This window comes from Dendrobates tinctorius, unplaced genomic scaffold (genome assembly GCF_039654945.1).
Source record: "Dendrobates tinctorius isolate UK_male_01 unplaced genomic scaffold, ASM3965494v1 ptg000245l, whole genome shotgun sequence".
Taxonomy (NCBI): Eukaryota; Metazoa; Chordata; class Amphibia; order Anura; family Dendrobatidae; genus Dendrobates; species Dendrobates tinctorius.
Window position 1 is genome coordinate 10,503,182 of NW_027361912.1, and position 22,677 is coordinate 10,525,858.

The 22,677-nt window shown below is 44.6% G+C and overlaps 1 long non-coding RNA gene across 2 annotated transcripts in view; it reads left to right on the plus strand.

The window, feature by feature from the left end:
- Positions 1-2,072: 2,072 nt before the first annotated feature.
- Positions 2,073-22,677, plus strand: part of LOC141060758 (uncharacterized) — a 166,767-nt gene continuing 146,162 nt past the window's right edge. Inside the window, exons 1-2 of one of the 2 annotated variants that reach the window (XR_012222759.1) lie at positions 2,073-2,285; positions 2,618-2,767. This is a non-coding gene — a long non-coding RNA (uncharacterized lncRNA). The remainder of the gene's footprint in view (positions 2,286-2,617; positions 2,768-22,677) is intronic. The other variant, XR_012222760.1, reaches the window with a different exon arrangement.

Sequence of the window (22,677 nt, forward strand, 5' to 3'; positions counted from 1 at the left end):
CGCCAGCCCTAACACGCAGTAATGAGGCAACACACAGGTTTAGAGTCCAACTTCAGTGGTTTAATGTCACTTTAAGACAGCAGGTTAACAGAAAGTAACGGAAAAACACAAAGATACTCCAGCTTGGAGAAGCACTGGTCCCAGACGGGCTTAACTAAGTGGCTGCCATGTCAGTGACATCCGCCACATGCCATTCCCAGGGTTGTTTGGAGTCTTGCTGCTATCGCTCTGCAGAACATGCAGTCCAACAAACAGATTCAAGCTAACTCCAGCCAAGTTCCTGTATCTTCCACACACACTCACAATGTGCCAAACACCAACCTCCACTACATAGCCCATAATAACCCCACCCACAGGTGAGGTAGACATCACATGAGCTGATCACGTGACCATGACATCATCACAGGTCCTTGTCTTTAGGGAAAATCCCGGCCAAACATTAACCTGCTGGGAGAAATATATCTCCCATCCAGTAAAACAACCTTTGCTGTACCACATTCTGTTAATACATCTCAGAATTGTACTTGCCTTTTTGCTGCTGCATCACACTGTTGACTCATGTTCAGTCTGTGATCTATTAGTATACACAAGTCTTTTTCACATGTGCTGTTGCTTAGTTCTATTCCTCCCATTCTGTATATGTTTTTCATTTTTATTGCCCAGATGTAGTATTTTGCATTTTTCCCTGTCAAAAACCATTCTGCTAGTTAGTTGCTGCCCACTGCTCCAGTTTAAGTATATCTTTTTGAATCCTCTCTCAGTTCACTAGTATTAGCTATCCCTCCTAGCTTTGTGTCATCAGCAAATTTAATCAGTTTACCATCAATTCCTTCATCTAAATCATTGATAAAGATTTTGAACAATACAGGCCCAGACAGAGCCCTGTGATACCCCACTTGAGACATTCTTCCAACTGGATGTGCAGCCATTTGCGACCACTCTTTGGGTCCAATGACTAAGCCAGTTATGAATTCACTTAACAGTTGCCTTGTCCATTCCATACTTAGTCATTTTTTCAATAAGGATGGTGTGAGATACTTTGTCAAATGCTTTGCAGAAGTCAAGATATACTATATCTACAGCATTTCCCCGATCCACCCAGTCAGTGATTCTGTCATAGAAGGAAATTAAGTTAGTCTGACATGACTTATTAGTTACAAACCCATGCTGACTCTGGTTAATCACTTCATTCTTATCCAGTTACTTACATACATGTTGTTTAATAATTTGATCAAAGATCTTTCCTGGTATAGAAGTCAGACTCACCGGCCTATAGTTCCCTGGGTCCACCTTCTTCCCCTTTTTGAAGATAGGAACAACATTTTCTCTTCTCCAGTCCTCTGGGACTACTCCTGATCTCTAAAATATTTAAAAGATTATGGAGAATGGTTCAAAAATTTCTTATGCTATCTCCTTCAGTAGTCTGGGGTATAATTCATCTGAACCTGGAGACTTGAATTCATTTATGTTAGCTAAGTGTTTCCTCACTGTCTTTCTGTTTATAGCTTCATGCTATGCCCATTACTGCCAGCTGTCTCCACCTGCTGCTACCACTCTCTCTTCCTAAGTGCATCTTCCCCATCTCATCAGCTGCTAACCTAGAGTTTGTAAAGGACCCTTCCACAGTGCTCCATGACTACTGTTTCTGAACTTGCTAAAGTTTATCAATATGTTACCCACCTATGTTGCATTCCTTGTTTGTCACTTTTCTTGACATGTATTGTTTGCCATCATTTCTGCATTTGTTGCATTTCTCAATAAATAATAATGCAGGATAATACGTGGTGATTCTCTCGCTGCTTTACCCAGAAACATTGCTGTAACTTCTAAAAGATATTGTTAATCATACTGAAATTTAAACATCCTTGCGCCAAGTAGTCTCACCGACTTCTCCCCCCAGTCTTCTCCACTATGCGATAGACTGGCTGCACACCTTTCTGCGCATTGTTAGTTTATGTGTGGTGCTTACATTTCACTGTTGCCGAATTCTTTCTTCATTTGTTAAAAATGTACAGAAACAGTTTGGAGGAGCATGTTCTCATTGTGAAAAATTATTGGAAAACTGACTTATCAAAGAGGAGTAAAAGTGAGTTTCTAAAGAAGGTCAAAATTCGCTGTGTATTGAAGCCTTCTTTGATGATCGATATTTTTCTTTTCAGGCCATTTGAAAGGTCGCGTGTACAGTAACAAGGCATGAACGTTATAGGCACTCTGAAAGAACATACAGCAAGAAATTAAGGCTATGACTCCAGACTACATCAAACAATACGAAACAGCACATGCAGGTGTGAAATGTGTGTCGGCTCAGCAGGGTGGTAGAAATGTGTATACCTGTGTCCTCATCAGTATATTTTTCCCTGCCGTTTATGCCCCAGAGGTCTTCACATGCCAGAGAAGCTCTTCCTGGACGCCGGATACCTGAGAAAAGGCCTGAGCAGTGCGCATTACCCGGGAACCTGAGGAAGAAAATCATCTACTGAACGCACTGCTCAGGCCTTTTCTCACTTATCCAGCGTCCAGGAAGAGCGTCTCTGGCATGTGAAGACCTCTGGGGCGTAGACGGCAGGGAAAAATACCCGCGCAAGCGCAGTAATGATTATATGCTTTGCCCACACAGGCACGAAAACACTACGGCATCTGTGATATTCACAGGAGAAATTACGTCCAGCAAGCCAAGGTGTGGGGGGATAAGCCCCGCCCATCGGACCGGACCGCGGCGATTTACATACATTGGAAGAGTGATTAAAATGGTATTTATGCATCAAAGGTATGGGGTCAGGGGGGATCAAAAGTACTAGTAGAATCCTTTTGTGACACAGAATTGAATGATATCTTTACATGATGTCACTAAAAATGGGTGACAGATTCCCTTTAAAGAAGAAAAAATCAACGACCATCTTGCTATGGATGACTATGTTGGTGCATTTTTCGTTATAGGATGACTATGGGGGTGGATTATACTAGTATAGATGACTATGGGTGTGCACTATAGTACTGCAGATGACAATGGGGGTGCATTATAATGCTATGGATGACTATGGGGGTGCATTATACCTTTTATGATGACTGTGGGGTGCATTATACTATTATGGATGACTGTGGGGGTGCAGTAAACTACTGTGGAAGACTATGAGGGTGTATTATACTTTATAGGATGATTATGGGTTTGCATTATACTACTATGGATGACTATGGGTGTGCACTATACTACTATAGATGACAATGGGGGTGCATTATATTACTATGGATGACTATAGGGGTGCATTATACTTTATATGATGACTGTGGGGGTGCATTATACTATTATGGATGACTGTGGTGTGCAGTAAACTACTGTGGATGACTATGAGGGTGCATTAAACTTTATAGGATGAATATGGGTGTGCATTATACTACTATGGATGACTATGGGGGTGCATTAAACTTTATAGGATGAATATAAGGGTGCATTTTACTACTATGGATAACTGTGCGGGTGCATTATACTACTATGGATGACTATGGGGGTGCATTATACTTTACAGGCTGACTATGGGGTGCATTATACTACTATGGATAACTATGGGAATGCATTAAAAGTTATAGGATGATTATGGTGTGCATTATACATTATAGCATGACTATGGGGGTACATCATGCTACTTTAGATGACTATAAGGGTGCATTATACTACTATGGATGACTGGGGTTCATTATACTACTATGGATGACTATGGAGGTGCATTATACATTATAGGGTGACTATGGTGTGTATTATACATTATAGGATGACTATCGTGTGCATTATACATTATAGGATGACTATGTGTGCATTATACATTATAGGATGACTATGGGGGTGTATTATTCTACTAGAGTTGACTATGGGGTGCATAATACTACTATAGATGACCATGGGGGTGCATTACACTACTATAGATGACTACTGGGGTGCAATATACTTTATGGATGAGTTTGGAAGTGCATTATACCTTTTGGATGATTATGAATGTCCAGGCCTATTTCATGATTTTTTTTTTTTAATTCTGTGGAAGCATGGTTGAAAAGCATTATCTGACTTTCATTTGTTTATTTTCATAGATTTTAATCTATTATTACTTTTGTCACATTCAGGTTATTTCTGTGACCATTGTGGGTTTTTCTGTCATTACATGAGGAGTACCAACAATTTAGACCATGTGTGCATATTAACCTCATTGGTCCACAGGACTTGTTTCCAAAATGCATCAGGATTGTTACGATATTTTTTTTGCAAACTTATGATGCTGAATTTTATGGTGAGGATGCAGGAGAAGTTTTCTTCTGATGACTCTTACATGAATCCCATATTTGTGCAGGTGTTTCTGAACAGTAGAACAATGTACCAAACCTTTAGAGCGTGCTAAATCTTTCTGAAAGTCTCTTGCAGTCAAGCAGGAGTTCTGATTTGCTTCTCTAGTAATACTACAAGCAGCTCTCATTGAAATTTTGCTTTGTTTTAAAGACCTTATCTTGACCTCCACTGTTCCTGTTAATTACCATTTCTTAATTACATTTCAAACTGAGGAAAGGGCAGCTTAAAAACACTTTGCTATCTTCTTACACCATTCTCCTGCTTTGTGGACATCCACCATTTTCATTTCCAGATTGATAGGCAGCTGATTAGAAGAACCCACAGCTGTAGTTGTTTGGCACAAGGTTAGATGAGGCTGAGTCTTTATAAACCTGGGATATCTGCATCACTTGACCTTTCTTAACGATAACTGTGAACAAGCCATAACCCTAACAGGCTAATTATGGTCTGAAACCTTGGCCAAAATTATTTGAACACATAAATTTCCATGAGTGCCCAATATTTTGCTATGGCCAATTTTTCTTTTTGCAATTTCTAAAATGTAAAATATGACAATATATAGAAGTATATATTTTTTTGTCTAAAATACAAAGGAAATACTATATAGAAAAATTATGATAAAAAGAAGGTAATTAGCTCATAGATTGGCCAATATATGTGAACCCAGCTTCCATCGACAAGGTGTACCTTATTATTGGGTCCCTAATTTGATAAGTCACCTCTCCTGGGCTGAAAAGCCTACAATTTATAGGGCAGAATGGAACCAACTAATTAAATTCAACTTAGGTACACCTTAGGTATTACATGTCGATGGCTGTTGGGCTCCCATATATTGGTCAACCTATGCACTAAGTACCTTCATTTTACAGTAATTTTTCTATAGGAATATTGCAGTTCCATTTTTCCGATATTCCATATGTACATAATGTAGTTTTTACCTATTTTCTATGGCAGTAATGCAGTTCCAATTTTTCTAAATTTATTATTCTTATCATATAAGAATGCAGCTTTATTTTTTATTAGAATCACTGTCTTAGCCGTCACCTTTACACACATTTGGTTGCGCTGGTCAGTTATTCTGTTTGTTACTAGGTACTATCCATTCAAGGTGCCCAAATTGTTGCATCAGCCCATTTTCCTTTTTGTAATTTTTAAATTGTAAAAGATGAACATATATACATATTATGAAGAGGTCAATATGTGTTTCCCCCTGGATGCGGATGGTGTCCTATTTAACCCGCTAGAGTGGATTATGTCCAAGTAGTGATTCAGTCAGATTTTTAAGAAAACCCATCAAGGGCTTTTATTTTTAGAGGGATCTGCAGGTTTGGTAGTGAGGCGAATCCCTCTCTCCACTCCGAGTTTGGGAAGTGGATCTATGGCCACGATTCCATTTAAATCTGTCAGTTTTGTCTGGGGTGTGTCAGTGTTGGAGTTTGCAATCTGCAGAGCAGGAGGCTCTGTGCAACTCAGGTTCATGTGAAGCTTACACAGAGCCAGGGACCAGGGACTTCCAGGCGGCTGACGCACCCAAGAGACACGGTGGTGCTATTGTCCACGGCAACGGGTTCTGAGTTCCCGACTGTGTCCATGGAAACCTGGCCGCAATCTGGAGGACAGCACTCCTATGAGTGAGTTATAAAAATAAAGACACCATTCACGTTTTTTAATATTTTTTTTTCAATAAAATACAAAGGAAATTTGTCATCTTTAACTTTAGGCCTTTTACAAATCATTTCATCTTCAGCTTGCTCAACTGTTCACAATAACGGTAATTTTAACCAGAGGAGCCCAAAATTTAACATGCCACTGTATTATCTCAGAAAAGTCTCATTCATTAAAATCTTTTTTTTCCCCTCTTGCCCGATAGGAGGGAATTCTTCCTGCTGGAAGGTGAAGTCTCTTTAGTAACCTCATTAAAAGGAGCAATTAGACTCCAAGACACGGAGAGCCCGCTTCATAACTTAACAACCACATCACAAAATCTCATTGCGTTGTACCGTTTCAACTTCTTATCTCTTTCTGTCAGTTCTGCAATCTCTGCAGCCTTGGGCTTTACTTGAAGACTAGTTTTTTCCCTATTTTTTTTTTTACGTAGAGGTAGTATATCTGCCATGTCCCCTCTGGCCTGTACGTGCCTCAAATCTCTAATAAAACTTCTGAGAGGGCTTGAAACCTTTTCCTGATAGGCAAAATGGAAATTATTTTCTCCTCAAGCACCTTAAGCCTCTGAAAAAATTTGCTATGAAAGCTTAACAATCAAGGTTGCACTCTGTCAGACTCCATTCTTCGGTGGGGAGGGAGGGATGAAGTCCTTTGTGTCTTTAAACAACCCTATTGCTCTCCTCCTCACTCAGCTGTGAAGAAGGAAACAGGTCCTTGAAAGTGAGATGATGAGGGTTGTCATGGTAACCACCTTCTATCTTCCCCAAGATCGGAGAAAGCTTTGAAGTGCGTAGAACACACAGGGCTATATCGAGCGGACCCCAAGCAATCTGTACAGTTCCCTTATCTGTATATGATCTGCTGGGTGGATGACAATGATGCCTCCTGCATGACATATTTTATTAAGTGATTATACCTGTTTGGTTAATGGTGACTTATATTTTACATGTGTGTATGGGTATATAAAAACGATTGGTAATAGAGGGGTTAATAATTAATTGATGATTTTGCAGACGCATATGTCCTGTGGGCTCTCCTGCCATATTTATGTGGGAGGAAACGCTGGAATATTTCATCGCCTGGGAAAAGAATGTTTAGCACATCACAATCTTGTCCCTTACTATCAAAGTTAAAAGTATTAAAGTTGTAATCAACACGGATGTAGCTACGAAAAAAATGTTAAATGAAACTTTAAGGAAAAACTTTATTAAGTGAAAAAAAAAAAATCATTTTTTATCACCGTAGCCACAGAGGATGCCAGGGGTAATGAGAATACATCATTAAGTCTGTCCAAAACGGACAAGAAGTTCAAGCATTTTTATAAAATATGACGTTTTATTGAGTCCTGTAAAGAATATTGGAGATATAATTTCATGTAAATCATTGGAGTACGGGGACCAGTACGAACACATTTTGACTAGTGATGAGTGAGTATACTCGTTGCTTGGGTTTTCCTGAGCATACTCGGGTGTCCTCCGAGTATTTTGGCGTGCTCGGAGATTTAGTTTTCACTGGTATGATCTGTGTCTACTTGACAGCTTGAATACATGTGTGGAATTCCTGTTTATTAGGGAATTCCCACATGAATTCAGCCTGTCTACAAGTCACAAATCATGCAGCTGAGATGACGAAAAATAATTCTCCGAGCACACCAAAATACTCGGAGATCTACCGAGCATGCTCGGGGAGACCCGGGCAACGATGCTACTCGCCCATCACTAGTTTTAACCCATCTGGTAGGTTTTCCACAAGCATTCTGGTCATACTATTGCTTCTGGTTGGCCTGGGTTTGTGTCATATTATCATGCACCAGCTGCACCAAGGCCTGCCTCTTGTCACGGAAGCGCACGACAAAATCAGTGACGCTCTCCTCACTTGCATCAACGTGATGCTCTGTACTCACTGGGGACACGCAAGGTTATCTTGGCACAGTTTTACCCAGACACCCCCTGTCAACACGAGCCCAGGAAGGCATGGGGAGTGAAAGAATGTGGCGCACGCAGTCATTGATGTGGCACCACTCTCACTCACAACTCTGACAGACTGAAACAATGAATCAGTGCCTGGTCAGTCCATCAGGGCTGCTTCCAGTGTCTCATTAGATATAATCCAGGTCCGTTAATAGGGCCAGAAATCCGAATGGAAAGTAAAGCCGAGACCACAGATTCGTGGATTGAGATAAAAGAGCAACCCAGGGAAAGGCGCCTTAAGGACACACTAGACAAATCACTAAATGCACAATGATTTACATATACAATGCTCAGACATACAAATGCAATAGTAATAGGACAAAGTATGCAGAGTATAACAGTCAGCTATCTGTGAGATGAAAGGCCTGGCTTGCGGGGGGGTAGGAATGCCACATGGGAGGCTGGTGGTCCATTCTGTTCCTTGACTTCTCCCCACATGATGTGTCACTGTGACCTTCCCAGAGAAAAATCAATAGGCAATGCTTTAGACGAGCATTTATCCCCAATGGGTCACTCTTGCTCTTTGGGCTGAAAATAAATCCCCTCCCATTGCCTATGGCAGCTCAAAACTCCATGTGACGGATCTCACAGGGGAAGGAGGTGTCGACTTTGCTCCCCTCAGGGGGAGGGGAGAGAGGGAGCCAGCAGGGATCGGCTTTCTGGCGCCACCACTTGCCCCAGGTCAGTCAGGGAACGGAACCAAGGGCAAATAGTCGCCGGAAAGGTTTCCCTTATAGGTACGCGTTAATGAGGCGCTCTCAGTGAGGGTGGATATATATTACCAGTCCAGGCTGGAGATATATACACACCTCAGGCAAAAATTAAGAGACCACCACATCAAAACCCTGTCATGGGCAGCCCATTCTCCAGACCTGAACCCCATTGAAAACCTCTGGAATATAATCCGGAGGATGATGGATAGTCTCAAGTCATCAAATAAGGAAGAACTTCTTATATTTTTGCGCAGAAGCAGTGTGAAAGACTGGTGGAAAGCATGCCAAGGCGCATGAAAGCTGGGATTAAAAATCATGGTTATTCTACAAAATATTGATTTCTGAACTCTTCCTGGGTTAAAACATTAGTATTGTTGTTTCTAAATTATTATGAACTTGTTTTCATTGTATTATTTGAGGTCTGAAAGAACTGTTTTTTTTTTTAATTTTGACTAGTGTTGAGCGATACCGTTCGATACCCAAAAATATCGTATCGGATGGTATCGCCCGATACGAAAAAAATATCGGGTATCGCCGATTCCGATACCGGAAGTCCCATTCAAGTCAATGGGACTTCCGGTATCGGAATTAAAAAAAGCCCTTTATTTCCTTGTTGGCTAATTCTACATAATTGAAAACAAATAAGAATCATGTAGAATGTATTGTGGGAGGTGTAGGAGACATTAAAAGCATAGTGGTTTATTCAAATCACATGGCATAGCATTAATTCCAATTTTTTTTTTCAGTACGTTCGGAGTTAAAAAGATATTGACTATGTTAACCTTTTTTATATTTTGTCAGATATGTGTGTTTCACAACTTCCATGCTCTTCACGTTCTTTTGTACTTCTCCCACACTTTCTCCTTCATGATCCGCAGCAGTAGCATTTTTTTCATCAACTTTTTCTTCACCTTATTCATCTTCTTCTTCTTCTTCTTCATCTTCTTCCCATTAATTTTTTTTTCAATTCTTCATATTCTTCTTATTCAGCTATTATCAATTTTAATATGCTATTTCTTCATCTTCTTCCTATTCTTCTTTGTCTTCATTTTCTTATGGTGACAGGCATTCCTGTAGTACTTATCTATAAAAGTTATAAGATTACACCTTACGTTCTGCCTGTCACAAAAGATTTACAACAGGATTTGTCCGCGTTCAGTTTGGCCTGCAGCAGCAGGCATTTTCCAGGGGCACCACGAGGAGGAACGGAATCACCCCCATTTACTGCTTAGTCTTCTTCTGCTTATAATTTTGATTTCTTCTATGCTGATTTTTAGTCTTATGCTTAATGTTCTTCTGCTTTCTGTTCTTCTGCTTTTGCTTCTTCTGCTTCTTGTTCTTCTGTCTTTTGTTCTGTATCTTGGTTGTTGTCTTCATGTTCTTTGTCCTCTTGGTCTTATTATTTAGGGTCATATTTCTGGTCTTCTTTGGTGTGGTCTTCAGGGTCGTCGTCATCAGGGTCGTCGTCATGGAGATCAATAAGGATTACCAAAGACAATTTCAAAAAGCTTGATCTTGGAAATGTAGCAGAAGGTACAAGAAGGCTGAGAAACTGGCGAGAACCAGCAGACAGTGCTGGCACCCGGATAGGTAGCAGAAGGAACAAGAGCCAATGGCACTTCTGAGGACCAACTGACGGTGCTGGACCACGGTTACTAAGCAGAAGGTACCTGTGCTAAAAAGCACTACCAAGGACCAGCTGACGGTGCTGGACCTCGGATACCGAGATGAAGGCACCTAGGCCAAAGGCTGTGGCGAGAACCAGCAGACAGTGCTGGCACCCGGATGGGTAGCAGAAGGAACAAGAGCCAATGGCACTACCGAGGACCAACTGACGGTGCTGGACCACGGTTACTAAGCAGAAGGTACCTGTGCTAAAAAGCACTACCAAGGACCAGCTGACGGTGCTGGACCTCGGATACCGAGATGGAGGCACCTAGGCCAAAGGCTGTGGCGAGAACCAGCAGACAGTGCTGGCACCCGGATGGGTAGCAGAAGGAACAAGAGCCAATGGCACTACCGAGGACCAACTGATGGTGCTGGACCACGGTTACTAAGCAGAAGGTACCTGTGCTAAAAAGCACTACCAAGGACCAGCTGACGGTGCTGGACTTCGGATACCGAGATGGAGGCACCTAGGCCAAAGGCTCTGGCGAGAACCAGCAGACAGTGCTGGAACCCGGGTGGGTAGCAGAAGGTACCCATTCAAAGCAAAGTAGCCATCCCGCAAGCCGGCCGCAGTTACCGAAACCCACAGTCCTACAGGGGGTCCATGTCCCATTGGCACTACGGATCCAGCCTTCAGTGCCAGTTCCTGAAGCCCACATAGGAGTCACCTAAACTGCAGGCACCGTAGAGTCGGCTAACCCGGCCGCAAGACGACAGGACAACGGATTGGTGGCATAGTGACCTTGACACTACCCGGAAACAGCAGGCGTGCTGGAACCAGGCTGGGCAACAGGGAGTACCCGTGCCAAAGACACTGCCGAGAACCAGCTGACGGTGCTGGAACCCAGATGGGTAGCAAAAGCTACAAGAGCCAATGGCACTACCGAGGAACAGCTGACGGTGCTGGACCATGGTTACTAGGCAGGAGGTACCTGTGCTAGAAAGCACTACCAAGGACCAGCTGACGGTGCTGGACCTCGGATACCGAGATGGAGGCACCTAGGCCAAAGGCTCTGGCGAGAACCAGCAGACAGTGCTGGAACCCGGGTGGGTAGCAGAAGGTACCCATTCAAAGCAAAGTAGCCAGGCCGCAAGCCGGCCGCAGTTACCGAAACCCACAGTCCTACAGGGGGTCCATGTCCCATTGGCACTACGGATCCAGCCTTCAGTGCCAGTTCCCGCAGCCCACATAGGAGTCACCTAAACTGCAGGCACCGTAGAGTCGGCTAACCCGGCCGCAAGACGACAGGACAACGGATTGGTGGCATAGTGACCTTGACACTACCCGGAAACAGCAGGCGTGCTGGAACCAGGCTGGGCAACAGGGAGTCCCCGTGCCAAAGACACTGCCGAGCACCAACTGGCGTTGTTGGAGCCCAGGGACAATCATGGTGTAGGCCGAGGCCTACTTGGTGGTAGTTTTAGATTGTTTGTAGGCTACAACAGACTGTCAACGTGCTCCAATTAGGCATCTGTCTCCACTCTGTTTCCAGGATTTCACGTGACCACCAACACCGCCAGCTTATGCGTACAGCAGCCATCTGCCCAATCCACACGTGTTCCTGTGTTACTGGGATTCTGTAATGTCAGCAGATCCCCTGATGTGTGTCTGCCACTGTCTCCTGCTCTGTCCACATTCCCACCGCTTGCAGTGGGAAGGTGGACAGCGCAGGAGACAGTGGCGGACACATATTGGGGGATCTGCTGACGTTACAGAACCCCAGTAACACAGGAACACGTGTGGAATGCGTGGACGGCAACTGTGAGCAGGAACTGGCGGTGTTGGAGGTCAGGGGAAATACTAGAGACAGAGTGGAGACAGAGGCCAAATCAGAGAATGTTTAAATCTGAAGTAGTTACAATTTGGAGGCAGCAGCAGTTTGCCCTCCACACAGCAGGGGATCAGCTGACGTTACCGAACCCCACTTTCACATGAACGAGTGTGTTTTTCTGTGTGGACAGCACTTCCGAGCACCAACTGGCGTTGTTGGAGCCCAGGGACAATCATGGTGCAGGCCGAGGCCTATTTGGAGCCAGGTGTAAAGCTGAGGTATTTTGACTTTGGAGGGAGCAGGACACTTTGCCCTCCACACAGCAGGGGATCAGCCGACGTTACCGAACCCCACTTTCACATGAACAAGTGTGTTTTTCTGTGTGGACGGCACTTCCGAGCAACAACTGACGATGTTGGAGCCCAGGGATAGTCATTTTGTAGGCTGAGGCCTACTTGGAGGCAGTTTAAGATAAGACGTTGTTTGAATTTGGAGGCAGCAGCAGTTTGCCCTCCACACAGCAGGGGATCAGCTGACATTACTGACCCCCACTTTCACATGAACGAGTGTGTTTTTCTGTGTGGACAGCACTTCCGAGCACCAACTAGCGTTGTTGGAGCCCAGGGAGAACCAGGGTGCAGGCCGAGGCCTACTTGGTGGCAGTTTTAGATTGTTTGTAGGCTACAACAGACTGTCAACGTGCTCCAATTAGGCATCTGTCTCCACTCTGTTTCCAGGATTTCACGTGACCACCAACACCGCCAGTTTATGCGTACAGTAGCCGTCTGCCCAATCCACACGTGTTCCTGTGTTACTGGTGTTCTGTAATGTCAGCAGATCCCCTGATGTTTGTCTGCCAATGTCTCCTGCTCTGTCCACATTCCCACCACTTGCAGTGGGAAGGTGGACAGCGCAGGAGACAGTGCCGGACACAAATTGGGGGATCAGCTCACGTTACAGAACACCAGGAACACAGGAACAAGTGTGGAATGCGTGGACGGCAACTGTGAGCAGGAACTGGCGGTGTTGGAGGTCAGGGGAAATACTAGAGACAGAGTGGAGACAGAGGCCAAATCAGAGAATGTTTAAGTCTGAAATAGTTAAAATTTGGAGGCAGCAGCAGTTTGCCCTCCACACAGCAGGGGATCAGCTGACGTTACCGAACCCCACTTTCACATGACCGAGTGTTTTTCTGTGTGGACAGCACTTCCGAGCACCAACTGGCGTTGTTGGAGCCCAGGGACAATCATGGTGCAGGCCGAGGCCTACTAGGAGCCAGGTGTAAAGCTGAGGTATTTTGACTTTGGAGGGAGCAGGACACTTTGCCCTCCACACAGCAGGGGATCAGCTGACGTTACCGAACCCCACTTTCACATGAACAAGTGTGTTTTTCTGTGTGGACAGCACTTCCGAGCACCAACTGGCGTTGTTGGAGCCCAGGGACAATCAGGGTGCAGGCCGAGGCCTACTAGGAGCCAGGTGTAAATCGGACGTATTTTGACTTTGGAGGCAGCAGGAGAGTTTGCCGTACACACAGCAGGGGATCAGCAGACGTTACCAAACCCCACTTTCACATGAACAAGTGTGTTTTTCTGTGTGGACAGCACTTCCGAGCACCAACTGGCGTTGTTGGAGCCCAGGGACAATTATGGTGTAGGCCGAGGCCTACTTGGTGGCAGTTTAAGATTGTTTGTAAGCTACAACAGACTGTCAACGTGCTCCATTTAGGCATCTGTCTCCACTCTGTTTCCAGGATTTCACGTGACCACCAACACCGCCAGTTTATGCGTACTGCGGCCGTCTGCCCAATCCACATGTGTTCCTGTGTTACTGGGGTTCTGTAATGTCAGCAGATCCCCTGATGTGTGTCTGCCACTGTATCCTGCTCTGTCCACATTCCCACCGCTTGCAGTGGGAAGTTGGACAGCGCAGGAGACAATGGTGGACACACATTGGGGGATCTGCTCATGTAACAGAACACCAGAAACACAGGAACAAGTGTGGAATGCGCGGACGGCAACTGTGAGCAGGAACTGGCGGTGCTGGAGGTCAGGGGAAATACTAGAGACAGAGTAGAGACAGAGGCCAAATCAGAGAATGTTTAAATCTGAAGTAGTTACAATTTGGAGGCAGCAGCACTTTGCCCTCCACACAGCAGGGGATCAGCTGACGTTACCGACCCCCACTTTCACATGAACGAGTGTTTTTTTCTGTGTGGACAGCACTTCCGAGCACCAACTGGCGTTGTTGGAGCCCAGGGACAATCAGGGTGCAGGCCGAGGCCTACTAGGAGCCAGGTGTAAATCGGACGTATTTTGACTTTGGAGGCAGAGGGAGAGTTTGCCGTACACACAGCAGGGGATCAGCAGACGTTACCGAACCCCACTTTCACATGAACAAGTGTGTTTTTCTGTGTGGACAGCACTTCCGAGCACCAACTGGCGTTGTTGGAGCCCAGGGACAATTATGGGGTAGGCCGAGGCCTACTTGGTGGCAGTTTTAGATTGTTTGTAGGCTACAACAGACTGTCAACGTGCTCCAATTAGGCATCTGTCTCCACTCTGTTTCCAGGATTTCACGTGACCACCAACACCGCCAGTTTATGCGTACTGCGGCCGTCTGCCCAATCCACACGTGTTCTTGTGTTACTGGGGTTCTGTAATGTCAGCAGATCCCCTGATGTGTGTCTGCCACTGTATCCTGCTCTGTCCACATTCCCACCGCTTTTCTTAAATTCTTTCTTAAACCACTCCAGCTAAATCCAATGGTTTAGTCGACTAATACCTGGTACTTGCATTTTACAGCATACATCTGCACTTCATGAGCCAGGTTCTAATACTCCTTGAGGTCTCACCCCCCCCCCCCCCCTTTTTTTCATTAACCTTAGCCACTTTTTACCCCATGATCCATAGCACTCTGTTTTATTTTTATTTTTGCATAATTTTATATATTTTTTCTCATTTTAATACACTTTTATTGTGGTGTTTTTATGTTAATAAAATTTCATTGTTTTTGAGTTTTTTTTGTTTTTTTTTCTTTGACCTTTGCTGATGTCATTTAACCCTGTATTGGCGCCATTTTTTTCTCTATAAGAATGTTTCACCATCTTTCAATGTAATCTGCCCTGATGAAGTGAGCCAGTAGGCTCAGGAAACGCGTTGGCTGAATAAAGAACCTTGTACTCCACCAGAAGCAAGCGCAGTCTTTATTGCACTTTCACGCCGTTTTTGCAAATTTGTCCTAGGACCCTGTGCAGATTTGCTGCTGCTTCTCATGCGTTTATGGGTGTTGTGACTTCCTCACAACCCCAATAGGTGAGCACCTTCCTTTTTTCTCTGTTATTGTGTTTTTTGATACGGATTTACACAGTGGATGCGCCCTGTATTTCTCCTTTCAATTCACGGAATGCCGCAAGTGAGCACACTCTAGGCGAACTTTGTGCAGCAGTGCATCAAGATCCGGATAGTCCCTCAGAAAGCTCTGCACGACCAAATTGAGCACGTGTGCCAGACATGGTATGTGAGTGAGGTTGCCTAGGCCCAGAGCTGCCACTAGATTTCGACCATTGTCACTCACTACCAAACCTGGCTGGAGATTCGCTGGCACAAACCACACATCGCTCTCCTGCTTGATGGCATTCCAGAGCTCCTGTGCTGTGTGGCTCCGATTCCCCAAAGAAATTAATTTAAGGACGGCCTGTTGACGTTTGGCCACACCTGTGCTCATATCTGGCCTATCAGGCTCACGCAGTGCTGATTCCGAGGAACTAGAGTAGGAGGAGGACTCAATATGTACAGACTGCATTCCTGCAATCCTTGGAGTTGGCAGAATACGTACAGAGCCACTCTCCAGATCTGTACCCGGCTCCACAACATTGACCCAATGGGCAGTGAGGGAAAGGTATCGTCCCTGTCCATGGCTACTGGTCCACGCATCGGTGGTCAGGTGGACCTTGCTACTGACGGCATTTAGTAGCGCATTTTTAATTTTTCCCTCCACATGCTTTTGCAGGGCAGGGACGGCTTGCCTGCTGAAATAAAAGCGGCTGGGGACATTGTATTGTGGAACTGCCAATGACATAAAGTTCCGGAAGGTGTCAGTCTCCACCAGCCTGAATGACAGCATCTCAAGGGCCAGTAGTTTGGCAATGCCGGCATTCAGAGCCAGTGCTCGGGGATGGCTTGACGAGTATGGCCGCTTTTTCTCCCATGCCTGTGCTACCGATTGCTGGTGAGTGGCCTGGGAGTGTGCTGATGACTGCGAACGTGGTTCAGTGGGTGGAATTTCACTGGGTCTCTGGACAACAGTGGCAGTGGTTCTTCCATGGCGTTCCAGTGAGGAAGCCGAACCAGCTGTGTGTGAGCTGGAGGAAGAGGCCCCAACACGAGCTGAAGAGGTGGTAGGTGCTGCTGAAGGTTGGCCTACATCTTCAGTGTGTCTGTGTAACTCCACCTCGTGCTTGGTACGCACATGTTTCCACATATTTGTGGTATTGAGGTTGCTCACATTTTTCCCTCGTTTCACTTTCTGATGACACAGCTTGCATTTGACAAAGCAAATGTCATCTGCAACTGTGTCAAAAAAAGACCACGCACTGCAAGTCCTGAGAGCACCCGTTTTGTGTTTTGGAAGAGGATTGCTCCTCACGGGTGCCAAAGTGGAGGCTACAGGCAACCAAGTCTGCCCCCGCCCTCTCCCTCCTCTTTTGGCCGTTCAGGGAATCTCTTCCTCAGAGCTGCTCCCACCACTTTCCTGTGGCTGATGCCATGATGGGTCAAGGACCTCATCATCTCCACTCCCCTCTTCAAGCACCGGCTGGTCCTGGGTTGGCTCGCCAGCACCGTACCAGAAATTGGCAACTGAGTCTCATCATCATCTGATGCATACTGAGGTGTGCTGACCATAGGCACTGGCCCACCTGCCTCTTCAGATTCAGAGGGACAAAGCAGTTGCGCATTACTGCATACTCCCTCTTCTTCACGCTCTAGAATGCTGCTTGGCTGGCCACCTCTTTCCAAGCCAACAGATTCTGAGAACAGAAGTAAAGATTGAGATGGCTCCTGTCCAGGGCTCTCAGACTGCCTGGGCAATTTGGCAGGTGGTGAAGAGACAGATGGTTGCTCTTCAGTGCTCTGGCCTTGGGAGGATGCGGAAGTCATTGAAGTGGATGCGTTAGCTGCCATCCATCCGACAACGGCTTCAATTTGTTCGTCACGCAGCTGTGGGGTACGGCGAGGTCCTACAAAGCTGCGCATGAAGGACTGTTGCCTGGTAAAAGTGGGGGATGCCGGGTCACTGGTGGCCGCAGCAGACACCGAATCCCCACGTCCTCTCCCTGCTGAATCCCCCCATCCTCTCCCTGCTGAAACTCCACGGCCACGACCACGTGCTTTACTCCCTGCCTTCTTCATCTTGGTAGACTGATAAAGATAGGCAGAAAAGTAAAAAAGGGTGGCTTAGTGTTCTTATTCCTGAACACCTGCTAACCAGTATAAGAAACACTAATTTGGCTAAGAGTGTGTGTACTACACTTTAATATGATCTAATGTGGCCTAGACAACTGTAAAGTGGAGTGTTTGGTGAACTTTATTTCCTTTTTTTTGGGTGGGGGGAAAGGAAAGGATGTGACCAAAGTTTGAAAGCTATAGTATCACAAACTTTTTGGAGCGATTACAATGCAGGAAGCTAACCTACAATGCAATTGATGAGGCTCCAAAAAATAGGGTGATACTAGCCTGGCTGGCCCTGAAGGGCACAAGCCAGCAAAAAGGCTCCTCTATCTAATCCTATATAGTGTTTGCAACCAACCAATGACAATGGATGCGGTTGGAAGCACACTAATATAGGAGCAAAAATCTGGCTAAATTAGCTGCAAAAAAAAGGACTATGTATGAGGCAGTGACGCACGCTGAGCGGACTACAGCTAGCGGTGGCTGTAGAACACACTGCAACGTGAGCTGCACTCACACACAGAGAGACCTATCAGACAGCCAAAAACAGTGCAGAGAAATGGGCTATAGCACTGAAAGGCTGCTGAAAGGCTCCGCTGTCCACTCCTTTAGTGTTTGCAACCAACGTATATGGATACGTATGGAAGCACACTATAGAGGAGAAAAAAAAAGCAGCAATAAAAGAAAAATGTGTATGAGGCAGAGACACACGCTGGCCGGCCTACAAGCAGACGTGCCTGCAGGACACACTACACAGCGTGGGTCTGCACTCACACAGCCCTTGCAGACAGCTGTGAAAACAGCGCTGCTAGGGAAAAGCAAGCTACAGTGATGGTTTATGTAGCCTGGGTTAAGCACTATATGTTTTGTGGAATCGCTATTTCTAACTGTCCCTCACAGTCTTCAACAGCAGCCTGTCCCTAACTGAATTCACAGCAGAGTGACCAGAAATGGCGGCTGCAGTGCTTTTTATAGTGCATCATGACATCATTTCAGCAGCCAATCACAGCCATGCCAGTAGTTAACATGCCTACATGCCTAACAGGATGTGCCCACACTTCTGAGGATCCCCATTGGCTGAATCAAATCGAGCGGGCTCCTAGCATTATGGGAACTTCCGATTCCGGTATTCGATATGAAAAAAGTATCGGAACTAAGTATCGGAATTCCGATACAGCTAATATCGGCCGATACCCGATACTTGCGGTATCGGAATGCTCAACACTAATTTTGACCAAATCCAAAATTTATTGCTTGGAAATTCAGAAACATGTTGTCAGTAGTTTATAGACTAAAAGTACAAGTTACTCAAAAATATACCTGTAAAGAGAAAAATTGGGCAAACTGAACATTTGAAAGTGGTCTCTTAATTTTTACCAAAGCTGTATATAAACCTCCTGGCCGTCACTGTCAGAGTTCCTCACTAAAATAGTACAGTGATCTGCCACCAGTTCCTCGTTCGACATAAGCGCCGTCCGACAACAGGCTTATATCGGGTCAGAAACCAACCCGGGTAGCGTATAATTAACCAACGGAGGGTGCAGTCATGGGGCTTTGTGTATCGAGATAAAAGAGCAGCCCAAGATTAATTTTATATTTAATCATGAAAAAGGCGCACTAGAAATATGCAGGTATATATTTATAAGAAGAATATACAGGTATACAGTCAGGAGTGTAGTACATGGATAGGGTATAGATAGGTTGCAATTACCGTGTTATGTAGCATGTGACCACAGAGAGGTGCTGATGGATCACAGGTTCAAACCTTAGTTACGTAGTTCCCTTGGCTGCGTCAGTAGAAGAATTCAGTCCAAAATGAGGGTCTGCTTTATATCTCCTAGGCTGTTCCCTCCCACACTCTGCTGCCACCCCTGGGCTTGGCTGCCTCCCTACTCCCATGTCTGAGAATATGATTTTCTGTCCAGAATCGTGAATGGCCCATAACTTTCTGCCCGAAGCTCTGAATGGGTCAGTGGTGCCACCACTGGGTTCTGCTGGATTTTATCTGCGCATAAAGACTAAATATGCCTACCGTATGTATTTCCTGGTAGCTATGCTTTATAACTCAATAACGCAGAGTGCTATAGGTGGCTGCCAGGCACAGCCATATGGGGGAAGGAACACCAATTTGGATTATGTGCTCGGCTAGTCTCAGAGATATTGCATTCTATTATTATAGGTCATTTTCCAGATTCAGTACCTCAGAGCCTTGCTGTGCCTTGTTGTGCCATGGTATCTCCATGTACTTCACTCAGACAAAAGGAGACAGCTAGCAGGTAGCTACAGAAGATTTCACACCCTTGTGTTAAGAGCTTCTTCCTTGCGTTTTTATTAAAAGGAATCATTGCATGGCTTTTTATGGCCTTGGGGAATGCATGCCAATGGATGGGGCACATTCCAGGAGTGGACGGAGATGTCTTGAACCTATAATCTAATATGGATTCTCCCTCATCCCTCACACCCCAAAACCTAAGATGGGTCAAAATTCCTTAATGGATGGTCCTAGGGAGGCTGCTTTGGTACCATTGGATCCGGCCGGGCCCCTGCTACGCTTTGAGACCAAACACAGCTTTGCTACCTGGCTCCTGCTAGCCATTCTACGGATCTCACCACCCTGGGGTGCTAGAACAGATTGAGAAAATGGAAGGCATTGGGCCCATTCCAGATATCTCAAAAATGTAACTGGTGTGTGGTTAGGATGTATGTTAAGTCCATATTCTCCTCAGCAAATCCTGTTACAGCTGCACAAAGGAAGGGGGTTTTATAATCCCATTGCAAATAGGATACAAATGATTGACATGAAATTATATCTCCAATATTCTTCACAAGTACATATTTAAAATATGAGCAATAAAATAGATGGAATACAATGAAAAGCATTTCTAGGTTTCTATATGTTGATAGTCATAGTATGTTTTCATCTCTCCTTTTATTCTTCTGACTAAAGTTGTTGTCGAATGAAGTGAACGTCCATATGAAATGTTGGTCTCCCTGGCAATCAATTGATTAAGGGTGGTCAAGTTGTTGAGACCTCCAGCTGTAAATGGAGGAGAAAGCTACTAGTGTGTCAGTGGACAACCAGTTTGAATTATGAAAAATTGGATGTGTTGTAAATTCTTCTTTCTCCTTCTTTCTTTCTTCTTCCTTCTTCCATAACCAGACAGACCTTAGGGAGATCTTCATTTGAATACAGGTAGGTATTTCACAAGAGCTATTCAAAAGCCCTCGAATTGTTATACATTTATAGCCCATGCTCAGTTCTAACTCCTGATCTGTCTCTGAGTCTCCTCCTGCTTGGATCTGCACTAAATTCAACACAGTGCCTGATCTACAGCAGTTAAGGAGAGCAAAGAAATAAACCTTTTTTTAAAAAGTTAAAGATGAATTAAAAACGTTTATCTCTTCCTCCTTCCATTCTAGTGGTCTAGAGGGGTTGTCTGTAAAGACAACCCCCTTGATAAATATGGTCCCCCTTTGGATCAGCTAAATGCTGTTGTCAAGTTGTTGAAGCCTGTATCTGTAAGTGGAGGAGAAAGCTGATAGTGCATCAGTGGACAACTGGTATGAAATATGTAAAATTTTATGCGCGGCAAACTCTTCTATTGGTTTCCAAACAGACTCTAGAGAGATCTTTGTCTGAATACAGGTAGCTATTTCACAGCAACCCTTCAAAAGCAATGGAGTGGTTAGTCTTTCATAGCCCATGCTCAGTTCTGACTCCTCCCCTGTGTCTGAGGCTCCTCCTGCCTGGTTCTGCACTAAATTCAACACAGTGTTTGTTCTATGGCAGCTAAGGAGAGAAAATAAATAACCTTTTTAAAAAAGTCAAAGAACAAAAAAAAACTTTTCTCTCTTCCTTCTTCCATTTTAGTGTTCTATGAGGGTTGTATAGTGAAGGCAACCCCCTTGATAAAAATGGTCTCCCTTGTGATCATCTGTTTGTGATTGGTCAAGCAAGCTGGTGAATCCTCCAGCCGCGGGTTTTGGAGGAACCTGCCAGTGGAAAACCATATAAAATATGGGAACTTAGCTCAGTAGAAATGTTTTTTTTGTTCTGTCTCTTTCACTGACAGCCATCTAAGCTCTAGAGAGATTTTCCTCTGCCGCTTGCCGAGTACACGAGGTAGTTAATTCACAACATTCATTCATATCAGCCATTGAATTGTTATTTAGTCACACAGTCACCTGGTCTACTTTTTCAAAATTTATAGTCTATGTTCAGGCCTAACTATTCCTTTCTCTATGGCCTCTACTGTCTGGTTTTAACGCACAACAGTGCTTTATCTATGGCAGCTCAAGATAGAAAAAAATAGATAAGACTGAATATTTTTATAGTAGTGTTTTTCCAAAAATATCATGTACATTGGATTGTTTGTACAAGCAGAAAACTTTTGCTCGTAGCCTTCACAAATCAATTCCTAAATTTGTACTTGTCATGCATGGTTGACCAAGCTGGTTTTCACAAGTGACATATAAGATTTTTTTTTTCACTTTCTCGTAACACCAGGCTAGCCATGCATTGAAGGGGATGATGACAATGTGGCTTTGTCAGAGACACAAATGACAGCATATCATCTATTGTGAGACCATTTACCCTGAGTTTGTGTCACCATATAATAACCTATGGGCAGCAAACAGTGAAACATGCCTCCGCTGAAAAATAAAATCCAGCTCAGTTCAATGATTTGTGCTGTAAACCTCTACTCCTTTCTCCTTCGTTGAGCCTGCTTGCTTACATTTCATTTACCAGTTTGCTCCTGTGATATTGCAGATATTTATTTCTTAACTCAATGCTGAGGCTGCTGTAATCACAGGATTGACCTAACCAGCAGGTTCTCTCCGCAGAAAAACAAGGGAGGAGCTCATCAATATACACGAGTCTTGATCAAAAGTCTATTGCTGGAAGATGTGCCAAATTCATAAGAGAGACATCAATTTTGTTTTCTTGGGGGCTGCCCAGGAGTTGAAGTCACACAGAGGCCCAATAACTAAGGGAGCCCAATTCCCTCTCCAAAGCAGCCACTTCTTTCACAAACACAGCATAAGACTGCAAAGGTTTCATATAGTGTTCTTGCACAGCGGCCTTTTTTGTCTGTGGGGCTGACC